This window comes from Lepidochelys kempii, chromosome 7 (assembly GCF_965140285.1).
Source record: "Lepidochelys kempii isolate rLepKem1 chromosome 7, rLepKem1.hap1, whole genome shotgun sequence".
In the NCBI taxonomy this organism is placed as follows: Eukaryota; Metazoa; Chordata; order Testudines; family Cheloniidae; genus Lepidochelys; species Lepidochelys kempii.
Genome location: NC_136386.1, coordinates 22,026,216 through 22,043,139, shown reverse-complemented (window position 1 = coordinate 22,043,139; position 16,924 = coordinate 22,026,216). Strand labels below are relative to the sequence as shown.

The window sequence follows — 16,924 nt, the reverse complement described above, 5'->3', positions numbered from 1 at the left end:
TCCCAACACTGACTTGGTCGCTGTGAAAACTAGCCATCATGCTGCGAAACGAGGCATGATTTTAAACATTATGATCCAACTGATAATATTTTAGCTCTATTTCTATTTCGTGTCATTCCATATAATTTTTTCTGGTACAATCTGGGTCAGTTTTGCATATGTCCAATCTATTTTACATAACATGTGCACTATATTTGGACACATCAATAGGAAACATATGCTTGCTTTCATTTCGGCATGGCATAGTGTTATTAAAATGGAAATGCAGGGTTTGGGATCCGACTGCAACATATGTTTAAAAATGAAAGATAATTCTTTACTTGTAACTACCAGAAGAACTCCAAGCTTTTGACTCCAAGTATAATTACCATGAGACCTTAACAGCTTAATTCACTAGGAAATTACATGGTTATTTTTTGTTCTATAAAAGGTAAAGAGGTAACATTTAATTTACCGGGTACTGCATAATCCTATAATTACTCGGTAATTTCCATGTCGTCACACAATAAAAGCAGGGGCCTTTCCATGGCCCAGATATGACATGATGAAAAGTCTAACTCTATTCAGTGTTGTCAGGAAAATCAGGGGATTTCTTTTCCTTCCCTAGAATTTGAGTTTAGTGACTAGGAAAATGAAGGATCAAACAGGGCTGACCTCAGGGAGAATGACAAAGTTTTAAAAGTGCACCTCACTCCTGACCGGCTGCACTCCCTGCTGTTCCAGGCCTGATTCCACACTGAGCTCTTCCAGTGCATCTCACTTCTGACCCGCAGCAACTCTTACACTTCGAGTGTCCAAGCAGGTTTATTATGTCCCCTATATTTCATCTGTGGGATCTGACCAATATATCTTACCAAACATGCAGCAGAGATATGGCGAATATATGCATTTTCTTCACCTGGAATTAATCAGACAGAGATTTCAGCTACTTTGCTTGCTTCAGCTTTTACAGTGCATTCAGAAAGGCCCATTGGAATATAATAAGGTCAGATCCTCAGGGGTCCTCAGCACCACTCAAGATTAGGACCTTAGTATGAAATTCATTCCAGCGCAGAGGGTCAACATGAGACCTTATGCTCCACTGAAGTCCCATGGGGTGAAATGTGCAAAGCAAATAGAGTTAGGAAAGGAGCACACATTTACAGGACTAAAAGTTGCACCTGCAGTTTGTTTATTTTATCCTAGGCAGTGCAAACTAACTAACTAAACGAGGCTATTAATCTTCATGTTTCAGGGTATCAAATGATCAGCACCCAGTGTCCCCACATCATGGGGCAGTATTGCACAACTGGCTGTGTACATTATGGTGGATCCCCACCTTCCTCTGAAGAACTGACGGGGTCTCCCTCCAATCTCCCTCTTGTTCTTATCTGGCATTCACAATGTTGCTATAAGACACTACCTGCTAAGAGATGGTATTACAGAATGGTCTAAAGGATTGCTAGGGTGCACAATTCACATGAATACAGTGCCTACAACACTGATTAAATGATGTATTTATTCTGTCCACATACTATAGACATCTCTTCAAATTGCTCTTGACACAATAGCCCATAACAGCTGTGGTCTAATACTTTAATAATCCATGAGTAAAGGTCCCAGAGTGCCCATTGACATTACAGCCATTAAGGTCCAGCATGCCAATAATGATACACAGTATTAAAACTCAGCTTCTTGCTTGTTTATGTGTGTGTACACTCTATTATTTAATCCTACATAATGTATTTCCAAGCCACATCAGTTTGTTTTCTCTGATCATAGGGGTTAATACGACAAACATTCACAAAGGTGACTGCTGCATGCATCAATATGAGGAGTGCTTCCTGCTGGTGGATTTTCTGTGGTCTCCTTGGTCTTACAGGCAATCACAATAGCTTATCCAGCTCACAACAATAACATTCCCACTGTGTTAATTTCTACTGCATTTTCTATACACATGTTCAGAAGATTCTCCTCTTCATGGATGTTACTGCTCCAAAGATCTAGGCTCCTTCATCAGAGAAGGAGATGTTCTGTCTCGGCATATGAAATGGAAAATATGCGCATGTCTGTCTGTCTGTCTGTCTGTGTGCACGCATGTATGCTGCTACTAATACCTTACATTTCTCTGGTGGCTTCTATCCTGAAAGATCCCAAAGAATTTTATAAACTAAATACACAAGAATCATTTTATCCACCACTAACATACAGCCACCTCTGGAGCGGAACATGATAGCTGTTTAGCAGTGTGTAACAACATCATACAACAATTTGGGACAGGAAGTGAACATGCCACTATTCAATTTGAAAAAAAGAATGAATAGTATAAATTAATTAAAAACCACCTGTAAGATAAACTCCACCAAATTATATGGCAATATAATGAGAGCTCAATTTGGGGAGTAAACTGCTCAATAGCATAGGAGTGGGTTATACCCTTTGTAATAAGACCTGACTCCAGCGTGCTCAGGTGCTGCACCGTGGCTGATATGGATTGTTATACACCATGAACTCATCTACATACACAGCAGATATAAGCTGCCTTTTTAAACACACTGACATCTTGATATCAGACCCCTGCACTAGCCCAGCACAACAAGATGACTATCTAAGGGATTTAAATCAGAACTTTAATAGTGACTATTCTCTCTTTTGGAGGGATCAACCCACCAGTTTTTAATCTTCATTTTGCTCAGTCTCCATGCTGAGCTGACCCACCCTTCCAACGGTGCTTGTTGATATTGGTCGAACGCAGCCATGAGCCAGGGACAGGGCCTTCTCCTTCCTTCCTTGTCTCGAGCACGCTGCCTCTGCAAGCCCCCCCTCCCCTTCCCTACATTGCCTACTGATAAATGGTCCAGTGCTGAATGCTGGTTGCCTACACAGCCTGAACTTCCAAACACAAGTGGTTTGTTCTGGCACATTTTGAGGAGGAGTGTCAGGAGGAATCTGTGATGCTGATCCGGGAGCCAGAGCATTCGGCATGGCTGCTCTTTCTGGTTAATTTGATGGATTGCCTAAGCAGGCAGATCCTTAAGAGGTAGCAAGAAGGTGTAAATGACATCCAGCCACCATATCACATAATGGACTTCCACCTTAACACTTCATATTCCCTGGCTGCATAGCAACCAGGGGCACCTCAGGAAAATACTGCTGGCTGAAGTGACATTCAACAACATCTGCTGGAGTGTGATGTGAAAGTAGGGGAAGTTATTTCCATGCCCAGAACATCCATCCTCACAGTACATTAAACCCTCCCATTCCAACTGGCTAAGGTAAACTACACCTGCTCCTCCTCTGGAGCTGGGCCATCAAATTCTGCAGGAGGAAGGCTGGGGCAGAGAGGAGGGGAGCAGGGATCAGAGCTATGCAGAGCCTTGAAGGTGCAGCGCAGGAGAATGGGCAGGGTGCAGACAATGAAGAGAAATTAGTGAAGGAGAGATATGGACAACAGAGGAAGATGAGAAGGCTACAGCCAGTCCAAGGGCCAGATTCAGCAGACGACTAGGCTACCCCCAGGCAAATTGGCCTCCATGATGGGAAATCTACCAGAGAGGGAGGTGGAGAGAGACCATGCCCTCTATTGGTCCCACTGGCTGGGAATGGTTGGAGGAAGGGGTGCAGGGAGGTATGCACACTCAGTGTATTCCCTCAGCTGTATTTGTAAACTGCCTACCTCCCAGGGAAGGTTTTTATCATATCACTGCTTACCCTTGCTCAGAGTGCAGGGGGTCACCTTGGTATAGGGAGATGTAATTTTGCACCTTCCTGGGCCAGCTTCAGTGATTCTGGCCCTACAGGTTGCATGCGTTCTTCTATTCACCCAGGTTTTTATCCCATGCCCATCACCGTGGTATCTCTATATACAAAGGAATCCAGACAGGCAAAAAGAAGCACCACTAACATGGAAGGAGGAAGACACAGGCAAAGTCAGAAAGTTGCCCAAGACCTCTCTGGCTTTTGGGAGGTGGACCATCTAATCAGCTTCTGAATTTTGCAGGATCAAATCGAGCCTGGTGCAGAAAGAAATCTGGTCCGTTGCTTTGCTGCCTGACACTATGCATCATCTGAGATACGTCTGATGAGCCACTGTATGTTCAAAGTGAGCTGTGACTTGCTGCTCCTCGATCCAGTGCTGGAGTGGGAGGAAGACAGAGTAAGCATTCCAAAAGGACTGGAGCAAACTGCAGTACTTCGCAGCTGCCAGGGAGTTGCAGGGAAAGAGAGACACGTTCTGTAGCTCACCTGGGCTGTCACTGCCACAGCAGAAGCTCCTGCACAAAAGGGAGAAAGGTCTGTTTGGCTACCCCATGACACCGGCGTTAAAAAAGAAAGATTGCTCAGCTCAGCCAAGCGAGAAATCTTTTGCATTTTCCCAGAGTATTTTTCATGGCTTGTTTAACCCTACGATTAACCCTGGGTCAGGCATCGTGAGCCTGGCTTGCTGGGGAAGGAGGGATGAGGGAAATTGCCTATTTCATCCTCAGAGACAATAAAGGCCACACAAAGACATGCTAAAGTAAACAGCCCATTCTTAGAATTAAGAGAATGATGCCGCAATGCAGGAAGCCTGAACTGGCTGCCAGAGGTTGCAGCGAAGTTTGGGAAAGCAGTGGAAAAGTTCCTAGAGACATTTAGACAGCTCATTGCAGGGCTGGAGAAGGGATTTAAACAGAGTTTACTAGGGCTGACAGAGGTGTAAAGTGTTGTATGCAATATCTAAGGCATGGCCCTGAGCTTGTGCTCAGTTATACTGGTGTAAACCCACAATATTCCCACTGAAGCTGATGGAGTTCATTCAGATTTATACTGGTGTCACTGAGATCAGGGTCCGGCCCCATGTATACATAGTATGTGCAAATCGATGAACTGTCCAATCCCAGGTGTCATTGAAATAATCTACTCTTTTTATTACTATTATTTATTTGTATTACCATAGTGCCCAGGAGCCCCAGTCACAGACCAGGACCCCATTGTGCTAGGTGCTGTACAAATACAGAACAAAAAGACAGCCCTGCCCCAAAGAGTTCACAAGACAACAGACGGACACAGACAGACCCAAGAGGGGAGTACAAAGAGACAATGAGACAACACTGGGCAACATGATCAGAAGTGGTATCGGTTCTAGTGTTGCCAATTTAGTTATAGGCTTCCCAGCAAAGGAGTGCATTGAGGAGGTTTTGAAGGAGGATAAGGGATGGGTTTTGTGGAGGTTTACAAGGAGCACCTCCCAGGTATAAGGGGCAATGTGGGAAAGAGCACAAATGTGCTTGTTAGAACATCTGATAAGTGGGTGATGATGGCTAGTGCCATGAGCCAATTGGAGGCAGGCTTTGACATGGCGCTAGTAAATGAGAGACGATAGGCAAAGTGGAGATAGGCAACGAAGGGCCTTGAAAGTGAAGACATCAAATCTTACATTCCATACAGCAGAGAAGAAGGGGCCAGTGGAGGTATGCAAAGAGTGATGCCCAGTAGCGAGTGGTATTCCTGTAGGTCAACTGCTATACACTCGAGGCCATAATGTCTCTTCTTTCATGGTTTTTAGTCAACATCCTGCATTTGCCCACTGGCCACAGAATGATTTTATTGTACATCACCAGCACTTGGTCACATTTCTCCGGTCTAATATTGCTGCTTACCGACGTTGCTGGGATTGCAGCTGGCGCTGCACTCTAGCTATAACAGAACTGCAAATATGAGTAGAATGTCTGGCAGCCTTCTTCTGCAGTGTGTGTACACTGAAGTCACATTGCAGCTATCCTCCTCTTTACTGGAAATTTCTACATCCTCAATCACTGCTTTTCTCTTCCTGGGATGGCCACAGCATTGGGATATGAAGTGATTCTATCTTTCTTACCCGTTGCACCATTGCCCAGAGGCCAGGCATTTTTCTTTCTGCCTTTTGTTTTGCTTTCTGGACCATGATGTCTGTAATCTTGGTTGGTGTTTGTCTGTTCTGCTACCTGGTTTCCTTTAGCTTGAGCCTGTGTACTTGTTCTGCACTTGGGTCTGTCATTGTTTTGATCCATTACCTAAGATATCTAGATAGATTGAACCACCTAGCAGTAGTCCTGATCCTAGAGACAGGGCCACTGTTGACTTCAGTGGGCTTTGGATCAGGCTGCAATCCCCCAGTGAATCTGGGTTCCAATATATGAAACACAAAGGTAAGTAAGATTTGGGGTTGTCTCCTCAGATCTGACTCCTATAAAAAAGCTTCCCCATGTGTCACCAAATTAAAGAGGAGAAGAGAACCTTTTCAGAGAGAGGTTTTTTTAATTGTTTATTCTTTGCAAGGAGAAATTGGCTTAGTCATAAAGCTGGCTAAATACTGAGGATAAAATGTCTGTGAATATTCACTCAAAATTATAAGTAAATTCATTTCAATGCAATCCTTTGTGTTTGCCTCCCGCGAGCATTCTAGCAAATGAGTTTACTGGCAGGGATATTAAAAGAAACAGAAAATGTTAAGTGAATATTAGAGAACATTTACAGTAAGTATTACATTTTGCATTTGTAATTCAGAGCATTTTCACCTGCAACTGGATTCTAAAGAGTTATTGTCACCCAATCAGAGACCAGAAACCTACCACATCCTACACGCACAATCAAAACAGCTCAAATTGCAAACTTCATATACCACCAATTGTTTGTGAACAAGCTACAGACTGAGAGTTATTAATGGAAATTAACTGGAAAATACTTTTAAACTATGAATAAACAACAACAAAAGAAAAATCATGGAAAAATCACAAACAGAAAAGAGGGAAATGTCATCTAAATACACGATGCATTACTAATCGTTTGTCCAGCTCTAGTCTTTCCTATCTGAAATCTCCAAGACCTCTCTGGCTTGCTTCACTAGTTTCTTTCTTTCACTCTCTCTTACTTTTGCTTCTTTTTCATTTTTTAGTTAGCTAAATATAAAGCATGAAGTGTAACAGTAAAATTCAGTTCATCTGCAGCAATGTCTTCTTCCTGACATGAGTGCGTGTCTGTTGATATGCCTAAAAATCATATTGCTAAATTCACCGTCTGTTTCACATTCCTGACACGTGGGCATGTGAGAAAGGTGAGAGCTGATCAGGTTGTGTGTGTTCTGTGTATGATAGTGCAATCCGTAAGTGTGTGTGTGTGTCTGCTTGAATGTGCATATCATTTGAACCATTCTCTCCTTATTCCCCTCCACCGGAGGTCTAATTAAAACAAGAATGCACCGGGCTGCCTTTTGCACTGTTTCATCTCCTGATATTTTTATGTTAAACCCACCAAGGAAATCTCCTGAAGGCTTTGAAGTCTTGGGGTGTGTGAATAAAGATGTCACAATGGCACACACACAGCTTCTTAATGAGGACAGAAGGTTTGATGTCAGAACACTTCAGTGCCCAAAGGAAAGAGATTCTCTCCAACAAGCATGCTCACTCGCTCTCTCTCTCTCTCCCTCCTTTGCATTCATACTGCAACCCTTGGTTTGGGTTTGTTTGTTTTCAGAAAGGAAAAAGGGGAAATAGCAGGGAAATGTGGGGGTTGGGATTGGCTTTGAAAATCCTGGTATTGTTAATGATGCTGGAGCTTTATATTTTGCCTTCTTGACTGAGCTGCCAGCCATTTCCAGGGCCCGACTACTGGCCTTTGGAGTCCAGAGCAGACCACCAGATCCAGACTCTGGGGAAATTCAGAGCCAGATCTGCAGCCAGAATCTCATCTCAGTGACAGCAGTGTAAACTTAAAAGAACACTTTTGAAGTCACTGAGGTCACTCTGGATTAACTTTGATGTAACCCTGAATGTCATGACTCAAGACCATAAGCCTGAGCCATGACCACAACTCCAAACTCTCATGAATTTTGAGAAAATTTGGATGTAGACCTGATTCTAGGCCCACTTCTGCTATAAACCATATTTTTTTGGTTACTCCATAGCTATGTCCAATGGCTTCTCCCCATTATCTCAGGGTACTGACCTGGACTGGTATAAAGAGTCTGAAAAATACAAATCAGTAGACATCTAGCAGCAGAGCCCCCTTACAAGCTATGTAACAAACTACATTATGGGGTGTGGCTAAGGCAGGGCAGAGCATCCTTTTGTAATTGTAGATAAGTCACTGAATCTATTTCCATGATTCCTGGGAAGAAGCACTTCGGCAAAGAGGGGAGATGGTCACTAGAGATGGGCTGTGAGAGCTCCTGCCCCCCCTGAGGGCCATGTCAGGAGTTGGCTCCTCCATCTCTTTCTACCCATAAACATTAAGGTAGGATTCAGCTCAGATATGAGCATTGGCTGCCTCTGAGCATTGCCCCAGCTCTCAGTCTGCAAGTCCTCCCACTGAGCACTGTCCTAGGACTTGACCACTAAGTCCTGATGTTCTCTTTGGTCTTCAAACTTTGCTTGAACTTCAACTTTTGCTTGCTTCAAGCACTCTGCTAGGACTCCTGCCACCTGAGCATCATTATGGAACTCACCTCCTGCTCCTCTGAGTACTGTGCAGGAAACTATTCTGTTCTAGTCTATGTGGGTTCTTCTACTGCCCTCATCGCTGGAGTATCTGAGCACCTTCCAGTGTTGCATTAAGCAATCTGACTACCACCTGTCACACCTGGTTTGTTCTCTCTCACATCCTCTGCCAGGAGGAGAATTGTGTGTGCAGTGGATTGTGTTGTTTTGGTACTGTTTTTAGACGTGTACATTCTATTCTTTGTCCATGTTAGAAAAGGCAGGTCAAAGGAGCGCACCTGGCACTTGGAGAGGAAGGTGGGGAGGTCTGTGATGGTCCTTAGCTCCTGGGGGAGTTCTTTTCATAGTCTAGGACCAGCCCTGTAGAAAGCTCTGTCTCCTGCACAGATGAGATTCACCCTAATGATACAAAGTTCCATTGTGGCAGAAGAACAGACTTGTAGAACTCAGTTTACATCCTGGAGCTTTAGGAAATCTTTTCCATGCCCTGGGCCCAGGCCGATAGCACACTGAAGATAAGGACTGAGACCTTGAACTCTCAAACGCTTTAAGCTCTTTCTCTACACGAGGGACAATATGGGGGGGTTATTTTTTTTTTGTTTGGAAGAACATATTCTAAGCTTGATTCAGTGGCTGCAGAGGCCAATATAACTCCTGAGGATCTAATCTATGTACAAAGCAAGCCCTGGAATTTAAAGCTCAGCAGGCGCCAGTCCCAAAGTGTTGAAATATTTACTTTTTTTTTTTTTTACATGGGAGCTGAATGTATCAACACTGAATGCGCTGCAGCATTTTTCACCTAAGAAACCCTGATGTTTGGACTCTATTATTATCATTTATTTTACTGTAAATTAAATTTTGCATCGACTAACCAACATGGGCTTAGCCTCATGCTTGACAAATGAGACATGAGACTTTTTCCTCATCAGAAATTCCTGCTAAATCTCCATTCGGGCCTCTCAGTTGCTGCTAATATATTTTAATAGGGGCACAGGAGCATAATCACACATCCGACTCACGTGTTCATTTAATCACAGGCTCAGGGGCTGGCAGCCCTGCTGCTAGGAGGGGGGTGTATGTGTGTGTACGCACGCACATGTGTAAGGGGGTAACTGCAATGGTCCCGTGTGCAATGAATCTGAGAGAATGGGAGATTGAGGTGGATAGCCAGGCTTCCAAAATAGCATTCAGCACCTGCATGGTACTGCCCCATATAGCAATGAGAAGGTGGCCACTTGATTTCTGACTGCATTAAAAGAAAGATTTGTGTTGGTTTTCCTCGGCCTGAAAAATCCCAGCGAAAGGTGTTTTGAAGTGAAACACATATTATGTGATTCATTTCATAAGCATATTTATTCCTCAGATATGTCAAGGCACATGTTGAAAGCTGGTGATTCTGTAAGTAAACACAAGCACAAGAACAGAGTTCCCATTCATTAACGAATTAGGCTGCCCTTAGATACTATCACTGGTAGATTGATTGCTTAGGAGCCCCAGTCATGGACCAGGACCCCATTGTGATAAGTGCAGTATGAAAACACACACACAGAAAAGACAGCACTAACTTATTTGCCTCTTTAGCACCTAGCTTATTACCAAGTTTCAACAAAACCAATCTCAATGTGCTAACAACATGCTGAGTTGCTTGTTTGGTACTAACTGGCCCCCTCATTGAGGCCTTTATCAGAGTTGGCAAAAGCCCTGTTGCGAACTCCCCAAAAGGCTGGGAAAGCACAGGTCCCCCTGACCTTCTAAGTGACCAAACCAAACCCCTGGATCCTAACACTTTTGGACTTTGAGAAAGTTTGGACCTGAATTTGTACAAGCAGCTCAGAGCTATTTCTGGATTTTAATGAATGTGCTGTGGCTCTTTTAAAGTGGGATTAAAGTGCAAAGTGCTCGTCATAGTTATGATCCCCTCCTCTCCCCAAATCATAGAATCATAGGACTGGAGGTGACCGTGAGAGGTCATTTAGTCCAGTCCCCATCTGGTTTTCATGCATCTGACCTTTGCCTGTCAAGATGAATTCACAGGGGAATTCAAGAGCCCTGAAGTCACACTGTGTACAGCCGTATGTCACAGCTAGGATAGATTTGCCAAATCTTCATGAATATATAAATAAATCCCTCTCCACTCAGATCCAGTCCAAAAGCAGCTGATAAGATCATCTACTGGCTCTGTAGCTTTGACCATCTCACCCCTTCTTCGATTCCCCATTCTCCACTGCACCCAACACAAGGGCCTTTCTAGGCTCTTCAAAACTCAGCTCCACAATACTTGCTTGAGGTCTTATTGCAATCCTTCCTCCACATTGCCACCATGCCAGCCTCCTTTGTCCTCTGGCACTGCAAGTGCCTTTGCATCTTCTTCCATCTCCCACCTTACGCTTGGATGCCACTGCCTGGTCCCATGTCAAATCCCTTCTCCAGACTCGCCTGTAATGTAGTGACAACAGTACATGAACGACGAGACGGGGGCCTGCTGGACACCGATACGAAAACCAGTCAGATCCAACTGCAGTGAGGCAGGTAACTGGTCTGTGTCACCATGTACTCCTGCTATAGTCACACCACTCTTCCCACCTCCCACCCGCTACCTCTGCTATGCAGCTGGAGCCCTCTCTTCCCCCACACCCCAGAGTCCTGATTGGCTAGGGACCTGGCAGGAAATCCCACCCTTACTTGCCCGCTCTCCTCCAGGGATGCTTTTTGGGATGGAACTGTGCAGGCTGCTGGAGCCGGCTGGGAGTCTGAGCACAGGGCTAGGAGGACAGGCCCAGGGACGAGCCAGTCTGTGTGGAGGCTGTGAGCTTGCGCCTCATGAGAGGATAAGCCAGAGCTCCAGGAAAGGAGGTGCCCTGATCAGTGACTGAGGCGCTGATGCTGGGGAGCGCTCAAGCTATGTGTGCTGATAAAAGTGCCCTTTGCTGGTTAAGGGGATTGTTACGAATAAAGGTGTTGGAGCGAGTTCTGCCTCCCCACAGTCTGTAGGAGGGGCCTCTACCCTGAGGCATGGGGTGGGAATTTGGAGCTAACCACCAGCTAGGGCAGCCCCCCATCGCATGGACTTCCTCCACCTGTCCGTCAGTCATACGGTCAGATCTCTGGGGAGGGAATGTATGTGTTACAGCACCTAGCACAATGGGGCCTCGTTGCTGACTGGGGCCCCGCCTGGTCGCTATAGCGATACAAATACATACTAACAACAACAAAGTGCTCTAAATTGATTTGCTGCATGATGTCTCTGAATTTTTCATTCGGCAAATGCCACTGGGCACGCTCTGGGCACAGCACCACAACCCTTCTGCGTCGCGGCGTGATGGCCCCTCGCCACGTGATGGTGAAGAGGCAGCAGTGCGGGGAAATGTCGCTACTGAGAGCCATGCTGCCGCAGCATCGTCCCTTGGCATGTCAGGAGAACGCTGGCAACAATACTAAGGGCAGGTCAAAGGCCCCAGCCCCCTAGAGAGATGACCAATGACCTCAGTTATTGGAATGGATAGAACATGCAAGAGGTCTTGATTACATTTATAAGTAATTGCAAAAATTGACATGAACATAAATAACAGTGAGAGTTTAAATGGAGGCGGGGAAAGCCAAGAAATTCAGAGATGAGGCTACTTTTCCACCCTTCCTTGGCCCTGCTGTGGCTAGATAATCCAGGGGGACCGTTCCGTGCCAGGGGATTTTAAACCTCCCATAGGCCAAATCCTGAGATTCTTACTCCATTTTTACCTTGCCCTTTGTCAGTAACACTCCCATTTTTGCCTGAATAAGGACTGCCCCGGTATTTAGAATTTGCTGTCCCGGTAGGAAGAAGCAAGTGATTTGAAGATAAAGGGTCAGATGCTCAAATACCCCCAGTATGCCCAGAGCACGTCAGGAGACGGTGTCTAAAGATGGGTTAAAACATCCAGTTGTGCCCCTCCCTATCCATGGTGCTGCTCTGTACCTCTGCCATGTGTGCTGTTATAGCAGTCTGAGGACTGCTGTAATTACACTGACCTCCCTTCCCGTTTTCAGTAGCCACACAACTCTTGGCCACTACACTGGCAGCAAGAAGCATATGCAATGCATAAATCCCTTCATTGGCTGCACTCCACTGAAAGGCCACCCTTGGGCTCGGATGAGCCTCATGAGGCCTTTTACCCAGATCTGGGGCCAAACCACACCAGCAGTGCAATCTCAAAGCACTGGAGGATCTGGTCCAAATTTCCCATTTTCATTCAGAAATTACCTTTTTTTGGGCCCATTTAGATTAAAGAACGGGAGCTAAAGAGTCAGTACGTCTCAGCACATATAAAATGCAGGCATATCCCTTTCATTTGGGATGTGCATATATTGAACTGCACATGCAAATGCCTCCTCCTGACCCCAGTTAGGCTGTGTGTGCAGTGCATGTGTCTGTGTGCACACACGCACACATCCCTGCAGCACATGAACTCATGAACAGAAGCCCCCTGAGAACTTGCCCCTTTAACGGTGTTTTAACTTGCACTGGTGTTCTGTGTAATAATGAATACATTTTGCAGCGTAGCTGAATGTGTGCTGTCATGTCAGGGCAGCTCTGCATCAGCCACTGACATGGTGATGGCTCCTTTGAAGCAGAGTACAACGCCGATTCACACACACATATCTGGCCAGCTTCTCTATGGGGAGTGTGTGTGTGTGAGAAAGAGAGAGAGCGCACATTATCATGTGCCTCTCCCCTGAAATGCTCAGCCCACAAACAGATGTAGCAATATCTGTGCATACCTAATATAGTGTAGAGAGACAAGGTGGGGTGATAATACCTTTTATTGAACCAACTTCTGTTGGTGAGAGACACAAGCTTTCAAGCTTACACAGAGCTTCGTAACCAAGGATGGTCAGAAAGCTTCCTTAGGGACTAGAGAGTGATTCTGTCTTTTGTCTCCACAAGGGTAGCTGACTCTATTCCAGGATAAAAGTTCAGCCTTTTCTCTCCAAAGAACAAGTCCTTTGTCAGATTTTAATGATTCAGAGGTCACAGCTGTTGGCCTGTCATGAACATGCACAATTAGGGGTGGAAATTGTGACTTCAGTCTCTATCCACTAAGCCAGTGGAGCAGGTTTACTTGCCTAGTTGCTGACTGATTCCAAATAGGAAGGTATAGAGAGTTCTGTCCTGATCAACAGGAAGAAAGAAACAGAGGATGAAATTCTGGCTCATTGAAGTGAATGGCAAAACTCCCATTAATTACAATAGGACCAGGAGTAGTTAACAGCAGAGAAACTGAGCAAGAACTTTAAGGTAGGATGAACAGCCCAATCCTACCTGTGCCCAGTGTAACAACCTGCACATGGAGGAGCACATTTTGCAGGAGTTTGGAGGAAACACCAGAACATCGGTCTGTGTGCACATGGCTGGAATGCTAGTTGCAGTTGCAGCATCTTTGTAAATTGGCTCTGTATTAAGAGAACTATTTAAAATTATGGGCATGGAGTCCTTTCATGTTATTACCCAGCATACGGTATATGCAATGTTACGGGCTTATTCCTTCATCCGCTCACTTCCCTGGTCCTTCTCACATGAACAGAGAGCAACAATACCCAAAGTCCAAAGGTGCAAATTCAATGTTTATTGGGGTGAACTTCCAGCAAGCAATGATTCCAATTTCCTTCCTTAGTGTCCACCTTCCCAGCTCTGACACTACAGAGCCATACCTGTGTCCCTGTTCCCATTCCTCCCCTTAGCAAAACATGATTCCAATCCCCCCCCGACACTTCCTGATTGACTGCAGACTATATAGTAATACTTGAGTTCTGCTTAGCTATACCTTAACCAATCATTTTACTTAAATTTAACTAACCAATCCTAACATATTGTATCATGATTATTTAAAGTGTTTGTACAATAATTCAAATCAGACTGTATATTTGCATGTTACATGTAAATGCAGAAAAATGACAGACTCTAGTTATTTGTCTTTGGAAATGCATAAAAAGATCCCAGCCTACACAGTGACATGTATTGGGCAGTAAGAGGAAAAACAGAAATGTGAATTGAGACACAGAAGAGACAGGTTTTCTATAGTCGAAGGTTTGTGCAATCATGATACTTCTGGAAGGGATCATCAACGTACAGTTTCTTCTCTTCCAGAAAGAAGTGGTCATTTGATCAAGGACTTTACTTTGAGTTTTATTGCAAAACACTTGTTCGCGCAAGCGTCTTTTATGTAGAATAGACTTTTTCCATAATTTTTTCTTGTAACCAGCTTTTTTCCTTAACCAAAGACCACAGTGCAACCAGAGAAATCTATAGACCACAGATTTTAAAGATTTCCTCTTTCCTTTTCAAAGGCTATAATATGTGAGAGTCCTCACAGGATGTTGGGGATTTTAAGACATCTGAATTTTCTGGTCCCTTTGGCCTACAACAGCTCCTGCAACAACATAATGTACCAGTAAGGGTGTTACACTGTTAAAGATGAAGAGAGGACACCCATGTGACTGATCACCAACAGACAGCAGAGGTTTTGTAACAGAGGAAGCTAATGGTGCCTGCACTCGGTTGGAACATCGTATGGAGAGTCCAGAAATAAGACGGATGTTGCAGGAGCTGTTGTAGGCCAAAGGGACCAGAAAATTCAGAGGTCTTAAAATCTCCAACAGCCTCCATGTAACGACAGCTACCGCCATCTTGCCAGTCTGCGCAACACCCTTACTGCCACATGTCCTTCAGCAGCCAGTGAGGACTCTCACATATTATAGCCTTCAAAAAGGAAAGAGAAAATCTGTAAAATCTGTGGTCTATAGATTTCTCTGACTGCACTGTGGTCTTTGGTTAAGGAAAAAAGCTGATTACAAGAAAAAATTATGGAAAAAGTCTATTCCACAGAAAAGACGCTTGAGGCAACAAGTATTTTGCAATAAAACTCAAAGTAAACTCCTTGATCAAATGAGCACTTCTTTCTGGAAGAGAAGAAACTGTACATTGATGATCCCTTCCAGAAGTATCATGATTGCACAAACCTTCGACTATAGAAAACCTGTCTCTTCTGTGTCTCAATTCACATTTCTGTTTTTCCTCTTACTGCCCAATACATGTCATTGTATGTTGGCTGGGATCTTTTTATGCATTTCCAAAGACAAATAACTACAGTCTGTCATTTTTCCACATTTGCATGTAACATGCAAATATACAGTCTATTATGATTATTTAACCAGTTATAGCCCACCACCTTAATTAGCTTACACCCAGCAAAATTAATTATACAGCAGACAGAAACAATCACAGAACCAGACAGAGACCATGCAAATAAACAATAGCAAAGTGGGAACTATAATGACAAAACAATACAGAACTGAGGATTTCACAACTACATCTATAAAGACATAAGGGTTTCCCAGCTGTGTCTATTGATAAGTGAGTACTTACCGAACAGAAAACTATCAAACTAAACTTCCTTTTATATCCTCTAGGCTCTTCCCTTTCTCTGGAGGTGATAGATTGGATCACCTTTCTAACAGCCCCAGATTGCCTTATTTCAGTGTGACTAGTCTGGAATGTGAGGATGTGACCATACACTTCCTAGCTTATGGCTGCCTCTGATGTTTAGCCAAAGATCTTAGCCACAGAACAGGGCCTCAGACTGTCACAGTAAGAGAAGGCCCTTACACCGGCAGACAGTGATTTTGATTCTTTCTTTTATACCTCGCTAAGTGATAAGAATACACCTAAATTCTTAAAGTATAGGCCTTTGCAGACAGGCCTGAATATCTGTATCCAAACATGCAACATGGTGGCAGAGGTCAGTGTAGTGAGACCCACAGCAAAGAAGATAGTGTGATTAACAGGCAAACAAAGCAGCACTTAGCAAAAGAGCAAACAGAGGGACTTAGACCACCAAGAGTGCTGGATTTCCAGACAAAAAACCTTGCACAAGCAGAGAAGAAATGAAAGCAAGAATTAAGTCTGTTTATAGAGCTGATGAAGGGGGATGAAGATGAGAAACTAAAGGTAAAGCTTCTTTAATTTCTCATTGGGGAGAAAACACTGTTGCCAGGAGTAATTCTTGAAACACTAGAGCAGCTGACCAAGGTGTTTGATGAGTACTGTGACCCCAGAAAGAATGAGACTGTAGAGAATTACCATGTCTTTATCTGAAACAAAGAAACAGAAGAGAGAATAGATACTTATGTTACAAAGCTGAGAACTCTGGCATCCATATGTAACTCTGGAGACATAAAAGTCACCAATTAGAGACAGGATCATTTGTGGCAGAAGCTATTCCAGTTTACAGGACAGAATGCTGGGAATAACAGATCTAACCCTAGAGAAATGTCTAGGGTTAAATAATCAGTGGAAAACATTTCATTTGATCAGGGAAAAGCAGCTGGAACTGTCAAATCTAGGTAGGCAAACAGGATATCTTAGTATTGGGGGAACTCCTAATCGTTAACATTTATCCTGTGATGTAGGGCAATGCTTTAATCTCCAAATGACAGATGGGAAACCGAGGAACAAG

General features: G+C 44.1%; 1 pseudogene; it reads right to left on the bottom strand.

The window, feature by feature from the left end:
• Nucleotides 1-15,095, bottom strand: part of LOC140915162 (large ribosomal subunit protein bL35m-like) — a 173,329-nt pseudogene extending 158,234 nt beyond the window's left edge.
• Between the last annotated feature and the right edge of the window lie 1,829 nt (nt 15,096-16,924).